This window comes from Miscanthus floridulus, chromosome 8 (assembly GCF_019320115.1).
Source record: "Miscanthus floridulus cultivar M001 chromosome 8, ASM1932011v1, whole genome shotgun sequence".
In the NCBI taxonomy this organism is placed as follows: Eukaryota; Viridiplantae; Streptophyta; class Magnoliopsida; order Poales; family Poaceae; genus Miscanthus; species Miscanthus floridulus.
In genome coordinates, this window is record NC_089587.1 from 45,600,158 (window position 1) to 45,618,330 (window position 18,173).

The 18,173-nt window shown below is 42.6% G+C and overlaps 1 long non-coding RNA gene and 1 pseudogene across 2 annotated transcripts; one reads left to right on the forward strand and one right to left on the reverse strand.

Moving 5' to 3' along the window:
* LOC136468986 (putative disease resistance protein RGA4) overlaps nucleotides 1–17,749 on the forward strand; it is a 30,550-nt pseudogene extending 12,801 nt beyond the window's left edge.
* Nucleotides 9,497–11,338, reverse strand: LOC136476280 (uncharacterized). Of its 2 annotated transcripts, XR_010763513.1 has the most exons (4): nucleotides 11,244–11,338; nucleotides 10,409–10,480; nucleotides 9,781–9,858; nucleotides 9,497–9,632 (listed from the first exon to the last, which is right to left on the reverse strand). It is a non-coding gene; the product is annotated as an uncharacterized lncRNA (long non-coding RNA). The 2 variants fall into 2 exon arrangements; XR_010763512.1 differs by lacking the exon at nucleotides 9,497–9,632 and having other exon boundaries at nucleotides 9,729–9,858.
* Nucleotides 17,750–18,173: the final 424 nt, after the last annotated feature.

Genomic DNA, 18,173 nt, shown 5'->3' on the forward strand with positions numbered 1-18,173 from the left:
AGCGATACCCTTCTGGTATCGGCTAATCGAGCAAATTGGTTGTCAAGTATTAATCCAAACATTAGGGTAATATTCCTTCAAATATTCCCCATTCGATTGCTCTGCCAAATTCTTCTTCTCCTCTCAGTGTTTCCAAGATGTACCAAGCGCACAACGCTTGATCCGATAGGGTTTCTCCCGATTAGGTGACCATACCGGATATCTCGCTTTTGGCTGTCAAGGGTAATCCATCCCCAGCATTCTCTGGAGTCTCATTGCCATTGACCGTTGTAAGTATGTCTTTGAGAGCATCCCCAGATCAGCCGAAGAAGTCAAATAGATTGCGGGAGCTAGTGCTATCCAGCTAGAAATATTAAGAGCGATCTATGATGTTCTAGACTTGAAATTTGCATGTCAACGCGTATCTTGTGTAGAATCGATCATACTCTCTGTTATTTAATTACGCTTCTTTTTTCGGCTAAAGAGCCAATTCGATACAGCCGATCCCAGACTTCTAATCCAATCAAGTCTAAAAACACAACTTTTATTAGGAGAACCCATCGATTTCCTACCTTCAGTTACTCAACGTCGTACTCCCATCGGCACTAGTGAAGTGGTGCTTCGCCTTCCATTAATTGCGATTGCCTTTTACACGTCCCGAGGCATCCGCCTCTTCGCTTCAGGTCTCCAAATACCAGCCGGTGGTTTTGGCCTCGAACACATCTCCACTCGCAACTGTTCTTTTGCTCTTCTCTGCCTACCGAAACCCTGTAGCGGTTTTCTTTCTCCCTTTCATAGATCCAATCATCTTCCATGGCTGGCGAAGATAACCGAGGCAAGCGCGCGGCGGAGGAAATCCCAGAGGAGAATATGCCGATGAACCAGCGTCTCCGACGCATGAGGTGAGATAGACATTTCTTGTTTGTGATGATGAACAGTTCCAACTCGACTATAGGTTTGTTGTGAACGATAGTCTCCGTCCTCTTCCCAGGGCCGACGGGCCTTCTGACGACGCATCTTCTCTGCCGGCCTCGTCGTCGGATTCTCCCGACTCCTACAATGGCGACAACGCCCGGCGCTACCTTCATGAGTGGAGAATGGCTCAGAATCGCTATTCCGAGGCGACTTGGGAGAACGGCCAACTGGAGATTCACCTCGGGGTCTCTCAGGCCACCCTTCAAGCAGCTGAGGAGGAGGCCAGTGCCGTCCGAGCGCGGTTAGCCGAGTCTGATGCCATGGTGGCGGGTAAGACAAATTTTAGGAATACTTCATTCCGATTTCCATCATCTTTATCTTGATAGTCTTTTGTTCCTGTAACAGCCAGCCCTGACGGTGCAGTTGGAGTCTCTCCAACTGGCGGTGAACGTGGCCACAGACGCTGTCAATGCACAAGGTTCTCCTATCGACGCTCATCTCCAGGACGTCCCGGTCTACGTTTGGGAGATCGCCCTCCACGGCGTGCGTCATGGTGTGGCAGTGGCGCTAACCACGGCACAAGTACGAACTGGGTATGAGCTCTATGCTATGGAGACTGGTTTCCCAATGGGCGACGACCCTGAGGATCATGAGGACCTGCTCAAAGAATTCACCATGGCAGCAGAGGCCGTAGTAGGCATCACATCCGCTCAGGATGTGGTGAACAAGGTCTTTGATTAGTTCGAACTTAGGGTAATTCGATGAACAAAGACTCCTGTTCTTTCATGAATGCACCCCAGTGTAATGTCTTTGTGTATGACTGTTTTTCATCTCTCGTTTTTGCTCTATAGGCGATACATATCATATCGGCTTTTATTGTCTTTGAAGTTTTTCGTTTTTTGAACTAGAGGCGATACCTTTCTGGTACCGGCTATTAGAGCCGAGAACAAATCGGCTATCAAATGTTGACTGGGTGTTAGGATAACGTACCACATAACTTTTCATATCAAAGGTCAAATGATCAATCAACCTAGGTCAAGCGTCCTACAAAACTTCTTAAGAAATCCATTAACTCTGAATCGCACTCATACTTTGATTCGGCATTCACATACGTCGGCCTAAGTTTATCTCCAAGACTCAACGCTTATTATTCCTCCAATCCAACGGCTGTCGTCAAGTCGTGATTTTTCTACTAAAACAAGCTTTCAGAGCCGATCGCTTTCATCGACTGTTGGCTTTCATTGCTGATCTTAATGAAGCCTCCTTCCCATGACTTGCCAGAAAAACATTCGAAGTCTCCTAGTTCCCAAAAGACCGGATCGGCCGTTGCGATGCTCACGGACTCATCAGCGCGAACCAGTTCGACATCATCTCCATGCCATTGGATCAAACACTGATGCATGGTTAATGGTATGCAGCAATTCGCATGAATCCAATCACGACCGAGGAGCAAACTGTAAGACCCTTTCCCATCGATGACGAAGAATGTAGTGAGCAGAGTCTTGTTTCCAATTGTTAGTTTGCCGTTTATTGCCCCCCAGGTCTTAGACGTATTACCTCCGAAATCCTTAAGCATCATGTCAGTCTCCATCAGATCTTCTGGTCCTTTGCCAAGTTTACGAAAAGTAGTGAAAGGCATAAGATTGACAGATGCACCTCCATCCACCAACATCTCGTTCATCGGCTTCCTATCGACAAGACCTTTCATATATAACGCTTTTAAGTACCGATGTTTGACTGGTTTGTCAAATATTGCTTGCTGTACAACCGTTAACTTGGCACCTATCTCCTCATACTCTGATTCATCGAAATCCGAGTAAACTTCTTGATCTGCCAGAGCTCTGAATTCCGATGGCAACAAAAAAGCCATTTGGATACTAGCCGATGGTTGCCTTCTATCGGCTATTTGCTTGGTACGTCAAGTTTTACCGGATGCCTGAGCCTGTTCCATCTCTTTATTCCTTAGGCGTTGCACCCTTCTTTTCTGGCTTCTTGTTAAACCTCCTGGGCACCACTGGCTTTCCTACCACATATATCTTCTTTTAGTGCCTTCTTCTTCATGATCAGCCCAGTCCTGACCAACGACTCTTTTTCCAAACCGATCATGAACACTTCTATTTTTAAGCGCCAATCCATGTTATTATGATGATATGCATCTTGAGCATGGATAGACTGGCGGTTGGTTTGAGACTGCCTATACTCCTGATATTGATTGCTGTATTCTGGACAGTCATGTCTGGTAGGCAACTTCAAACCTTCATTCCAGCAATGTGTGAAGAAGGGACAATTCCAATGTAATTCGGCCTGTTCCCTTTGATACCTCTCTTCTTTCAGTTGATGCTGGTACGCTTGATCTTTTAACCAACGCTAATAATCCTTTTCCTTCTGCCGCTGCCATTTATTCAACAGAATCCGAGATGTGACCTGCGGCTTTGTCGTCTCTGCTTTTGACATCTTCCCCTGCTCGTATCATTTTTTTTGCTCAGCACGACGTCTTCTAATCTCTCTGTACTCGTCAACCGATATTTGCATCTCGGGATCGACTGTTCCATCTTCTTTTGATTTGGTTGATGTTAGGACCTTAGTTTTTCCTTTGAATAGCCCAGCATCAACCATGTTCTGATCTCCTAGGAAAGGATTATCATCAACTTTTATTTTCCGAGGCATATCAAATTTGAGCCTCCCCTACTGATTAGCTCTCTGTATATGCTGCCTGAAGATTCTACATTCATTAGTAGAATGAGAAGTAGCATTATGGAATTTGCAGAACTTCTTATTCTTCAACTGATTAGGGGGCAACATGACATGACCATCAGGCAACTTGATCTACCCTTTCTCCAGCAAGAAATCGAAGAGTTTATCTGATTTGGTGACATCGAAGTCATAGCTTTCCTCGACTCCTCTTCCCCAAGGATTGGGCACCATCACTGTCTTCTTGCCCCAATTCCATTCAGCCGCAATAACCTCTTCTTCTTCATCTTCATAGTCGTCATCGATTGAGTATGGATCATAAGCTTCGGCTAGTGTGGTACTCTTCTGAAATCGAGTATCTCTGCGCATACTCTAGAATTGGCTATTGAGCGTTGCTACTCGTTGAGCCAATTGACCCAAGTTGTCAAACTCTTGTCCCAGCATCTTTTCTTTCCACATCAGCAGCATTCCTTGAATAGCTAAAGCAGCTAGTTGATCATCAGCCAAGTTTAAGGAGAAGCACAATTTCCTGGTTTCTTAGAACCTCTGAAGAAATTCGGTGCCCGATTCATTAGTCTTCTGTCTTATAGTTGTCAGATCGGTAATCTTCTTTTCTCCAGTCCTAGTGTAAAAATATGTATGAAACTTCTTCTCTAGGTCAGCCCAATTGGCAATGAAATTGACTGGCAATGATGAAAACCAAGTGAAGGCTGGCCCCGATAAGGACAGAGAGAAGAAAAAAACTCGATGGGCATCCTCAACTGACGCTTCACCCAATTATGTAAGATACCGACTGATATGTTCTATCATGCTTGTACTATCTTGGCTAGTGAACTTAGCCAATTCTAGGAGCCTATAATTTGTTGGAAGAGCGACCAAATCATACCATTCTGGATATGGGTGTTTGTACGAAAAGGTCAGCCCTTTTGGTTTCAGACCGAACTGATTCTTCATCATCTCGGTCACCTTAGCAATAATTCATCAGCTTGCGGATTTGGATTCCTCTGCACCTGCTGACCCATCTGTAGATTGAAATCTCGCGTGCCTTAATATCCTGGATTTGGCATCATGTGGAGGGTATTATAATCTGTGCCATAGTGATACCCTTGTGGAATCTCAATCTGCTGGGTCCTTTGCTGGCTTGCTGCTTGAAGTCTCTGATTATAGATATAAGGATCTATATCCCTACGGATCCTTTGAATTGATGGTGCTATTTTTTGAGCCGACGATGGTATGTGGCCTGATGTGCCAAAATTGATCACCTGGTTCTGACTTTGCCCCGACGGCTGTTGCACATGCTGTACTGATGGTCCAGGATTGTACTGTGTCTGATTTGCAATAATTGCTTGAGTTTGTTTAGATGAACCCTGAACTGTCTGGACATCACCACTGCCAGCTGGTGCTACTTCTTGATGGCTGGTACCGACTTGATTGGTCCTTTGGGTCGACGGATCTGGAATGTTGTAATAAGCCGGTCCGCCTTGACCAACTAGAAATCTATGAATCGCCTCTTTCATGGCGTTGCGGAATACGTCCACGAAAGCTTCGTTATGGCTTGATATGGCATCACGAATAGATCTGTCCACAACTTCTTTAAAGAAACGCCTGTCTTTGGCTTCAGTTGTGTCTGTCTGCCCGTGTAACAGAACTCTTGGTAGTGGAAATTTCTGAACAATTGTATTGTCACATGTTTTGGTGTAGGACAACAAACATTTGTTCTAAAACTCTTCTATAGCTTTGGTGATGATACCCTTATCCCCATCAGGCAGATCTTCATAATGCAGCATAAGGATGTCGTTGTTGTTGTGAACTGCCATGATGATTGTGGGGTCCCACCGGGCGTGCCAGAAACGTGTGTCGACACATAATTTTTGTTCCGTGCCGAGGACACACGCAGCAAGCCGGAAGGGTCTGCTCGATAGAGCTATAGTTCCGCCTAGCTTCAGCGCAGGGATGGTCGATCCTGCACTCTTCTCCCGAGACGTGCCAGACAATTTGACCCTATAATTGACAATGAGAGAAAGTTCATCAGTAATTAAGGGTGGAACTTGCTGGTGTTGCCAGATAGTCCCGAATGTGCGGCTATGAGAGCCGATATGAAACGAGATCAACTAAATAGTCGATTCCAACATATTCATGAGAATAAATCGATTAAAGCTCATTGGGTTGTGTAAGAAGAATCGGTTATCATTCAGGGCAAATATCATTAATCGAACAGATATTAATCAATGGCAATAAGATGTCAACAACGATCGGTTTGTGCTGAGCCAATGATTATAAGTAACTGAACCCCTTTTTATATAAAGAAATAGTTCAACATCACTTAACCGTTTAATAAAGATAAATCTAATGAACATGTTAGATCTCATCTATCACTATGACCAGTTAGGCATGAGGCAGAATCATACAGGCCGTAGAAATAACAATAGACTCGATGACTCTAACTCATTACTAATATCAGTGGGGCATGAGGCAGAATCATGCAGGCCGTAATACAATAATAAGGTCATGGGGCTAACATATCTTTCAACCTATCTTTACTTCAATGGTCTCGTGATGCGAACTGTTCGTGAAAGCACTCGATATCGAGTAAAATAGCCGATTCAGGCATAGCGCACAGCTAAAGTCATGCCTTATCAGGAACAAATCTATTAGATAACGGTCCCCACTCCACGGTGCTAACAGTGGGGTGTGAGGCAGAATCACACAAGCCATGATAACGGGCCATGGAATGGTTCTCGCTAGCCAATAAACCTACTCAAGACACAACACGCCTTAACCGCACGCTATGCACGATCAGGATTGACATAAAACAGCCGATAAAATATAACTCATCGTTTAAGGTGTAGATTAGATCAATTTGAGATTAGCAAACGATGGACTGAACAAGATATAAGGCTGATCTAGATCAATCCCAATCGGGCAGAGTGATATTGCTGTAATTAGATAAATAATGAAAGCAATAAGCAATATCGGTAACTTAATGAATCTACCGAAGGCTGCCATCCTAAGGTAGAGCCGATAACTTGACCTTGATCTAGTTCATGCAGTGGGGGTCGACCGGATCGATGCAGCCATACTTGAACTAGGCAAGAGTCGATAACTAACTTATACCAGAGTCACGGTGGAGGTCGATCGGATCGATGCAGCCGTACGAACAGAGGTATAAGCCATGACGATACTTACAACAAGCAGTGGAGGTCGACCGGATCGATGCAGCCGTACTTGCTGAAAAACTCACCGAGATCTACTCTACTCCTACTCCTAAGGGGTGGCCGGAGCCAAAAAAAAAAGTAAATAACGTGTATATTGGATTGATTGTTGTCCTCTTTACAATAGTCGGGGTTTGGTACTTATACCCGGGCCCTGTGCATGACTCCTGTCTAAGCACGACTCATTATAATTTTTGACCCTAGAGAAAACATTCCTAATTTAAGATAACTTAGACTCTAATCTTTACCTTTTTGTAGAGCCCGGCATGTTTCGTCCTGGCGCCGAACGTAGCCTTTGTTGTTATCCGCTGGCGCTATCTGTGGAAAGCCGATTCCAGTTTCTGCATCTGAATCAGCTGGTTCCGATCTGCACGCAATTGATTCCTTGGTGACATGATCTTGGGAGCTTTCGAGTCCCTGCAACATCTTTTTCCAAATTTTGGTGTAAACAAGATCATCGCCAAGGCTGACCCCTCTCTTGCTGGCACCAATAATGTCCACTACCGGCGAGGAGGAAGCTGACGACGATTTCGCGGAGGTACTTGTCAACCTCATGGTGCGCGTTGCAGCCAAGACCTTGAAGCGACAGTAGGTTCGGTTTGGGTCGACCTAGGGTCGATGGCCTCGTGACCCTAGCATATCCTCTTGTCTGGGGTCGATCCGCTCCGACCCTTGGCAAATTTTTAGGAGCGGAGTGTGCTCGCTGCCAGTTCGACCTGCACCCCTTGCAGGTTTAGTAGAGCAGGATTATGCTATACATAACTCCAAATAGAGAGCTCATTTCAACTTATATTTTTGCTTAGACTTGGGGACTTGCATTATGTTGTGCACAACAAGCAGCATTATGTTGTGCACAACAAGCAGCTAAGGGCATTGATGTATCATTAGCTAGGTTGCCAAATATCCCTGTAGCTAATTTCCCTCCAGCGTATTGTAAGCTAGCAATTATATAAACTGGGTAGGGAAAAAGAAATATCCTTAATTAAAAAATTATTTACACCTTTTCTTTCCCATATCAGTTGACCACTATCTGGTTTTCTGGTACAATGATATGTTTCTTGTTATCCGCTAAGGTAGCCACTGTTGTTATGGTTACTAGTTCATCAACTCATGTTCCAGCTTGGGTTAGTAAGCATTAGAGAGTTGTGCATAAATTTGATGAATAAGTTGTGGTACTTGTGTTATGAGTTTTTATAAAAATGAGAGTACCCATCGCCCTTAACGTATCAATACTGACATGTCGCGCTAACAAGCCCATTATTGCCCATGACTCTATCAAGCTGGTGCACATCACTATTCATATTGTTTCCCACAGTGTTGTCTAATTTGAAACCATATTAACACATGTTATGCATTGCCGCTTGCAGTCCTACAAGTTGTCCATTCTCCCATATAAGCTGGTATATTTGCTGCATCTCCCACAAGACTATCCAATGACAACAGTACTAGAACATCTGGTTGTATCATGTGCAAGGAAAATTCAAGAAATAATTTTGGAGGAGGCTAATCTGATTATTGGGGTAAAAGAAGAGCTGGCAAAATCTATTCTTAATGATGCTGATAAAAGGAGAACAACAGAATCTGTGGTTAACAATTGGCTTTCTGATCTAAAAGATGCTCCGTATGAAGCTGATGATATTATTGACCTGACAAGATTAGAAGGAAACAAAGTTGCTACCAGATCATCCATTATCATATATATGCTCTGAATCATTTATATGTTCTTCATTTTTCCGTTGCCTACCTAATATTCAAAGACGTCATCATATTGCTGTCCATATCAAGAACTTCAATACTGAACTTGACACGATTTGGAAGCATGGTGAGATTATCTTAAATCTTCAGAAAATGCAACTTAATACGGAAGTGTCAGCAGAGCGCACAACTGGATTCAGGTTCTTTGCCGAGTGCCTAAGGCACTCGGCAAATGTCAAATTACACCCGGCAAAGCCTTTGCCGAGTGTGGCACTCGGCAAAGAACACACGGCAAAAAATTGACCGGCAAAGCCTTCTTTGCCGAGTGTCTTTTATCGGGCACTCGGCAAAGGCTTTGCCGAGTGCCCCGGGGACACTCGGCAAAGAAAAGCGACAATCACGACGCCAGCCCCGTTGACGGTGGCTTTGCCGAGTGCCAACCCTGCAGGCACTCGGCAAAGATTTTTTTATTTTTATTTTAAAATTTTCTTTGCCGAGTGCCAACCCTACAGACACTCGGCAAAGATTTTTTATTTTTTTTAAAAAAATTTCTTTGCCGAGTGCCAACCCTGCAGGCACTCGGCAAAGATTTTTTTATTTTTTTTAAAAAAAATTCTTTGCCGAGTGCCAACCCTGCAGGCACTCGGCAAAGATTTTTTATTTTTTTAAAAAAAAACTTTGCCGAGTGCCAACCCTTCAGGCACTCGGCAAAAAAAAAAAATTTAAAAAAAAATTCTTTGCCGAGTGCCAACCCTGCAGGCACTCGGCAAAGATTTTTTATTTTTTTTACAAAATTTCTTTGCCGAGTGCTAACGCTTCATACACTCGGCAAAGATTTTTTATTATTTTTAAAAAAATTATTTGCCGAGTGCCCCCTGTCCGGCGCTCGGCAAAGTTTGGAATTTTTTTTAAAAAAAAATTTCTTTGCCGAGTGCCCTCTGACCGGCACTCGGCAAAGTTTAATTTTTTTTTTTAAAAAAAAATTCTTTGCCGAGTGCCATGGTCACAGCACTCGGCAAAGCTGGAAAAATGTAATTTTTTTTACATTCCATCATGACAAATACATGAGCAGCAACATAGAAGATTTTTAACACTACATAAGCTGTGACTACATTGAGTATGAGGGTTGTTCTTGAGATCCTGCAAAACCATTATAAACCAAAGTACAAATTTAAAAGTGCCAACAACAGAGAATACTGTAATAAGCAATAAGGTTTGCAGCTGGCAATGTTTGGAAAGAAGGGCAGTATGCAGCAGCTCTCTTGCACCATCAATCAACCAAACTTACTTAGACATAGAGAGTGAAGCAGCAGCGCATCCTAAGATATTTAAGGCACCAGGTCTCAGCCAACATGCTCAATCATACCTGAAATGCAAGGAATAAGACCTACCTTACTCGATATAGAAAATAACAATTTGGTATGCAATCCAAAATGTGGCCTTTCTAACATAGAAGGCCACTCTATACAGAAAAGTATTACAAAATGAAATACAATTGATATATAAACTGGTTCCATTTGGATTGTATCCTACACAAATTCGCATGTACAGAACAATAGTTCTTGCTCTGTGTCAACTCACACATGAGATTTATCCTGAATAAAAATTCAATTACAATCTAAATGCAATTGAAAGTGTCAAAGTGATACACTGTGTCAGTAAATAGTACGTGATCTTTTGTTTTTTTGCCAAAAGAGGGGCATAAATCATGATTGAGAAAGTTCTAGGGTGCTCATTTATCAAAAAGTATGCTTAAATTTCAACCTGCAACTTGTGGTCAGAACCACTGCTGCACACAAAGCTGGCAGTAGAATATGCAAGATTTCAAGGTTCTTCAATATGTGAAACCCACGGCCTGCATTGGCACTAGAAGGACAAACATTGTGCGATTTTTTGCGAGAAAAAAGAAAGTTTACCTGCCAACCAGGATATTTTCTTTAGCAATCTTTGATAGCCTAGTTGCGTATTCAGAGTGGTCAAGAAAGCACCTGATATATACACATATAAAGTTAGTGAAATAAGAAGAAACTAACTGAACTGATGATTTTTTTATATAATAGAAACAATGAGTAAAGTACACAAATATTTATATAGATCTTTCTAAGGATGCATGTTTACTGGATTAATAATAATAATTGGACCAAGAGATCTCAATTCTAGAGAAGAGATGTTTTCTGGAATAGAACATATATTGGCTCGCCAGTTAGTAATCAGGTATATGTTACCATATTTATGTCCCTCTCTGTCAAATTTGGCACCAAAAAAACCAATCTGGCTCAGGCCAATAATTAGAACCCGATGATAATCTGAATCAGAATGTCCCTAGCACTATTGGTAGCAAGCAAGTAACATAGAGTTCCTTCTTTTGTACAGAAGTTTGCATGGAAGGTGTATTCTTAATTTTTCTGTGTTGTAGTCTCCAGATTACAGCTACTATCTTAAATATCATTGCTTTTGCAAGATAATTTTAAGAGTTAGAGTGGTCTGAATTTACTATCAGTTCACTAATATTTAATTTTTTATGATCAGACAATATTTTTTAGAACAATTATCATACTATAGGTACTTGCAGCTGAAGATAAGTGCAACTGTTATCATACTATAGGTGACTACATTGAGTAAGGCATGTTCTTGACGTTCTGCAAAACCATTATAAATGGCCACTGAAGATAAGTGCAGCTGGTCAGACATTTGGGTATAAAAAATTCAGTCAAGTTCAGAATATTATGTACATCATATTGAAGAACTTACTCAATAGTAGCTTGGTTTTTGGCACTTGCAGGAGCTTGCCACCGCTACGGACACAGCTCTATGGTTGTCAGGTGCCTGCTGCTTTAGAATAGAACCTATCTCTTCTCTTGGCTGACTATATATGCTAGCTAATTAGCTATATGTGCTTGATCGATCTACCAACAAATCAAGATTGCCGATGAATACTGGCCTTCAATAACCTGCATGATGCACGCTGACCTGACCAGCTCTCCCTATTGTGGCATCAATTGCGCCATTATTGCGATAATTATTGTCTTGAAAACTATGTAGTTATGCATTTGCACAATTTATTTGATGGGGGCCTTTCTGACTATGACAACATAGGATACTAATTCTACCACGAACTGTACAGGAACATCCCCCTAAAGCTATCATAGTCACGGATAAAAGCATACAACTAAAAAAAACCAGTAAAGTTAAAAATTATGAGTAAGAATTTTGAGTGAACTATCTTTCTTTTCTATCCATTTAAAGTGTGATATTCAGATTAATATATCTTTGGATTTCGAATGCCCACATTTCTGTCGAACTATTATTCTCTTTTCTGTCGAAAAAAGTTTGCGCTATCAATTATCAAAGGATGCTTTCTCAGAAAGTCTAACACTTCAGAGGAGAGATTAAAGAGCATGTATGTACCAAGAGTACAAGAGGAAGCCGGGGAAGCCACGGTTGTGCCTGGCTGGCCGGTGCCTATGTTCGCCTCCACCTGGTGTTGGACTGTTGGTCGGTATCACATACATACACACAAGTTCATCGATCAGTACGTGATCGTCGAGGCTGCTGGCTGCAGGCAGGCATCGTGTGTTCTAAAATCAGGTTCAGAGAACAATAGCTACAGTTCTGAAATCAAGTTCATTTGAGAGAAAATAGTTCACATTTTATCTAGGTAGCCATAACTGCAAGAAATAGGACCATGTAAAATTCACCATGCTAAGTAACATAACTTTATTGTCTGGAAAGGTAAAATAGCAAGTAACACTTCATGGCAGCAACAGACATGGTAAAATTCTTAGCTAACTAACAGGAATATTACTGAAAAGAAAACAGCAAGTAAAATTCACCATGCTAGAGTTTTACAAACACTGGTAAGCACTCCTGCACACTCAATTGTCAGCAGCATTTTCAGAACTGCAACGGCATGCATTTTTTCTGAAATAATAGGCAACAGTTGTCCGTCATGCAGTTTTCTGAGAAATAGATAAACTTGTCTAGAACAACATGGTCACAGACATGCCGTACTAACTCCACAAACATAGTTTCGTAATGGCCCGATGCAAATTTTAGAAAATCATCTACATCAAGATATCAGGTGAACTGTGAATCGTACAGAAATGTAAATCTACGAGCTTCTATTTGATGTGCACTGCTTTTTACATAATGAATGGAGAACCTTACGACGCGAGCAGCTGGAGGCGCCATCCGCGCCGGGCTGCCCCTCCGTGTCGCTGGAAAGGTCGGCCGCGCCGGGCTCCTCCTCCGCGCCGCTGGAAAAGCCACGATGGCCGCTGCAAAGGCCGGGATGGGCGCGGGAGGGGCCGCCTGTTGCCGCGCCGGACCAACCTCGGTCGCGCGCGCTGGACCAGGCGGGCGGCGGCGCCTCCCCCTCGCGAAGGACGCCGGCCGAGGATGGCAGGGGGGCCGTCCAGTCGTGGATTCGTGGATCCGGCGGCAGACACGCCGGCTGCGGCCCCTAGCCGGCGTCGGCGGCGCCCTCCTCCATAGGGCCTTTTTCCCCCGCTCGGTCAAAGCAGCGCTCGGTCGGGCAGCGCGGGCGGCTCGGGCGCGCGGGCGGTGGCAGCGTGGGCGCGGCGCGGGGGCAGGGGCGGCGCAGGCGTGGGCGTGGGCGTGGGCGCTTGGGCTGGCTGGCTGTCTGTTTGACTGCCCGGCCGGCCGAAGTTGCTTAAGTCCCAGAACCGGCTCTTTGCCGAGTGCCAGATCAGGAGGCACTCGGCAAAGATTTATTTTTTTTAAAAAAAATTCTTTGTCGAGTGTTATAGATCTGGCACTCGGCAAAGATTTAAATTTTTTTTTAAAATTTCTTTGCTGAGTGTCCTAGATATGGCACTCGGTAAATTTTTTTTTTGAAAAATACTTTGCCGAGTGTCCTTGGCACGACACTCGGCAAAGATGTTTTTAAAAAAATGTCTTTTTTTTGGAAAAATACTTTGCCGAGTGCCCCTGGTACGGCACTCGGCAAAGATTTAATTTTTTTTTAAAAAATGTCTTTGCCGAGTGCCCAGTGGAGGCACTCGGCAAAGAGAAAATTTTAAAAAAAATTAAAACCCTCTTTGACGAGTGCCTTATCCGTGGCACTCGGCAAAGACCCCCTTTGCCGAGTGCCATGTCCCGGCACTCGGCAAAGTTTTTTTATTTTATTTTTGTTTTTGGCCTCAAAATTTTTTGTGCAGCCCTTTTAAAGCAACAGGAACTCCTAGTTAGAATTTGGTGATTTTTTATGACTTTTGATATATTTAGTTACTTTATTTCATTTACTTGAATTTTTTCGAAAAATATAATTTTGAACTGCATGTGGTACGAATAATGGAATTTAATGATTCAAAAAATGATAGTCATGTTACTGAGTGTAGTGTGAGGCCGTATCCAGGAACGGACTCAAAATTTCGGACATCTTGTTCACGAAACATGATCGCGAACTTGCGTGCGAAGTGTTTTTAAATTCTATAAAAAGCAAACGAAGTCCGAAAATCATGAAACTTGTTGAGATATCGTGATATCATATATGTAGGCTATGATAAAAATTTCAGAAAATTTCGTGCACGTTATCATGTACGATGCTTACAAAGTAGGACATCTCTACATGTGAGATCTGATATCACAATGAGAGATGTCCTGGTTTGTAAGCATCGTACATGACAACGTGCATGAAATCTTCTGAAATTTTTATTATAGCCTCCACATATGATATCACGACATCCCAACAAGTTTCATGATTTTCGGACTTCGTTTGCTTTTTATAGAATTTAAAAACACTTCACACTCAATTTCGCGGACATGTTTCGTGAAGAAGATGTCCAAAATTTCAGGTCCGTTCCTGGATACGGCCTCTCACAACACTCACTAACATGACTATCAATTTTTCAATCATTAAACTCCATTATTCGTACCACGTGCAGTTCAAATTTCTATTTTTCGGAAAAATTCAAGTAAACGAAATAAAGTAACTAAATATATCAAAAAGCCACAAAAAATCCCCAAATTGTAACTATGAGTTCCTGGTGCTTTAAAAGGGCTGCACAAAAAAATTGGAGGCCAAAAACAAAAAAACAAAAAAAACTTTGCCGAGTGCCGGGGTATGGCACTCGGCAAAGGGTGTCTTTGCCGAGTGCCAGGCATAAGGCACTCGGCAAAGAGTGTTTTAAATTTTTTTTAAAAATTTCCTCTTTGCCGAGTGCATCCACAGGAGCACTCGGCAAAGAAATTATAAAAAAAAAATTAAATCTTTGCCGAGTGCCGTGTTAGGGGCACTCGGCAAAGTATTTTTTTTTTAAAAAAAATTCTTTGCCGAGTGCCAGATCTGAGACACTCGGCAAAGAATTTTTTTAAAAAAAATTAAATCTTTGCCGAGTGCGAGATCTGGGACACTCGGCAAAGAAATTTTTTTAAAAAAAAATCAAATCTTTGCCGAGTGCCTAACAGCAGGCACTCGGCAAAGAAGGCCGTGACCGAACGTCGTTTCGCGGGCAGCCTATGCCGAGTGTAGAGATTTTGCCGAGAGTCTGGCACTCAGCAAAGAAGTCCTTTGCCGAGTGCCCTTGTTTGCCGAGTGCCCGGCACTCGGCAAAGAACTCTTTGCCGAGTGCAATTCTTTGTCGAGTGCAGCACTCGGCAAAGAAGGTCTTTGCCGAGTGCCCGATTTTTGACACTCGGCAAAGTCTCTGTTTCCAGTAGTGGCGAGTGAAAACTTGGCAGCTTGTGGAGCCAAACATTGTTGGAAAGGAAATTTCACATGCTTGCAGAAGATTAACAGAATTAATTCTGGAAAATATGGGGAAGACAACATACAAGCTTGGTATTATTGGAACAGCAGGGGTTGGAAAAACAACTTTGGGTCAAAAAATATATAATGATGAAAAAATAGTAAGAAACTTCAGAAAAAGGGTGTGGATTTGTGTTTCTCAGAAGTACTATGAAATTGATCTTTTAAGAACTTCTTCGAAACCTTGATGTGCAATATCAGAATGATGAAACTCCTGGAGAACTCGGTGGAAAGCTAGAAATAGCCATTCAGAATAAAAGTTTTTTCTTTGTGTTAGATGATGTTTGGCAGCATGAGGTATGGACCAATCTCCTGAGAACTCTGTTTAGAACTGCAGCTACAGCAATAGTTTTGGTAACGACTCGGAAGAATATGGTTGCGGATGCAATTTCGGTGGAATATAAGCATCAAGTTGATTTGATGTCACCAGAAGTAGGATGGGAGCTACATTGGAAGAGTATGAACATTAGTGAAGATTTTGAAGTACAACACCTATACGGAATACTGGGTTAGAGATTGTTCACTTATGTGGCCGCCTTCCTCTTGCAATGAAGGTTACTGCTACTGCTAGTGTCCTAGAAACTAAAGGGAGAAATGAAAACGAGTGGAGAAAGGTTATGAGCAAAAGTGCTTGGTCTATGAGCAATTTTCCTGATGAGCTGAGTGGTGCTTTATATTTGAGTTATGATGAGCTACCACAGCATTTGAAGCAATGTTTTTTATTTTGCGCCTTGTATCCCGAAGATTTTGGCATCCATCGTGATGACATTGTTAGGTTCTGGATTGCTCGAGGTTTTGTGCAAGAGCAAGAGGACCAAGTTCTAGAGGAGACAGTCGAAGAATATTACTATGAACTAATATATAGGAATCTCCTTCAACCAGACCCTCGCTTTTTGGCTGATTACTCTAGGTGTAAAATGCATGATCTTTTCAGGAAGCTCGCCCAACATTTATCTGGTGAAGGGTTCTTTTATGGAGATCCATATTCATTGGAGGGTAAATATGTGTCGAAGCTACGACATATTTTGATTGTTCCAAGCAATGAGTTCATAGGTGTGCAGAAGGAGCTGGTTGGAGTAAGGACTTTTATTTGCCATGAGGCATCAGAAGTTGACAATACAATTTTCCGAAGACTCAAAAAGGTGCGAGTTTTGGACCTGAGTGGTTCAACTATACGATGTATTCCACATTGTATTAGACATTTGATCCATCTACGACTACTAGATCTTGACGGGACTGACATATCTTGTCTCCCGGAGTCCATCTATTGTCTAGTGAACCTTCAAATATTGAACTTGCAGATGTGTTATGCTTTGCATAGTCTTCCTTATGGAATCGCTCGGTTATGGAACTTGAGGCGCCTTGGCCTTCAGGACACACCAATAAGACAAGTTCCAAAAGGGATTGGTGGATTAAAGTTTCTCAATGATTTAAGTGGATTTCCGATTGGTGGTGGTGGTGATAATAATGAAACTAAAATGCAAGATGGATGGAACCTCGAAGAGCTGAGTCCTCTTTCGAAGATAAGAAGGCTTCATATAATTAAATTGGAAAGATCAGCTCCTTGTAGTACATATCCATTGCTACACAAATATTATCTTAAGGAATTAAATTTAGAGTGTACTGAACGTACAGATGAACCATATTCTGAAGAGGATGTAAGCAACGTTGAGAAGATCTTTGAGAAGCTAGCTCCTCCACCGAACCTGGAAGAGCTAGTTATTAATCAATTCTTTGGTCGAAATTATCCCCCGTGACTAGAAGCTAAAGCTACTACTCATTTATCTGCACTGAAATACATGCAGCTCAGAGGTTGTAAATCATGTGTCCAACTTCCACCAATTGGACTGCTCCCCAACCTGAAATATCTGAAAATCGAAGGAGCAACTGCAGTTTCCAAGGTTGGACCAGAATTTGCTGGCTACAGGGGGTGGGTAATCATAGATCTACAGAGGCAGTAACTTTCCCCAAGCTTGAAACATTGATCATCTGGGATATGCCCAACTGGGAGGAGTGGACCTTTGCTGCTGAAGGAGAAGAAGCAACAACAGCATGTAGTAAAGAAAGGGGATCAGAGGATGGAGCTGCTGAAATACAACATGCTGAAGAAGCCCCAGGTTTAAGGATGCAACTGTCTCGTTTGAAGGAGTTCAAACTTAACGAATGCCCCAAGTTGAGAGCTCTCCCACAACAGCTTGGACACATAGCCACCAGCTTGAAGCAGCTCCATTTAACAAGTGCAGGAAGCATTAAGTCAGTGGAGGACTTCCCATTCCTCACTGATTGTCCCCAAGCACAAGAACTGCGTGTGGTGGGCTGTCCAAGCTTGACGTGCGTTGAGAAGTTGGTCAACTTGCGGCTTCTGGGACTACACGAGGGCATGCAAGAGGTCTCCTCATTCTCATTGTGGCTGCCAGGGCTTCAGCAACAGTGCAGAGAACTTCATGGCCAAGATCTGGATGTCATAATAGGACATGATGATATATAGCTTTTGCAATAATATCATTAGCTACTGACATGCAAGATGACGACGGTAGGCTCCATGTCTGAAATTTTGTTTCATATTCTCTCTCCCATGCATGCTCTCGGTTTGTCCACTTTTTGTTTCTTGTCACAAGTCATTGACTAGCTATATTCATAATATTGCAGGAGCATGCATGCAGGAAAGTCTACATTATGCTGCAATGATCCATGACGTACCTGGTAGCAGCAAGCATGCATGCTTATGTGGCCTTTTAATTGAAGCGTATGCTACTCGGGTATCTTGTCTCTGTAATGACGTTTATACATATATGATGAGATTTCCTTTGCTTGTAATGCCAAGAACTACATCTGCCGTTATTCCTTGCTCCCTCCATACTGGTAATTAAAGCTGTTTTGAACAAGGTTTGGGTCAAACATTGGAAATATAA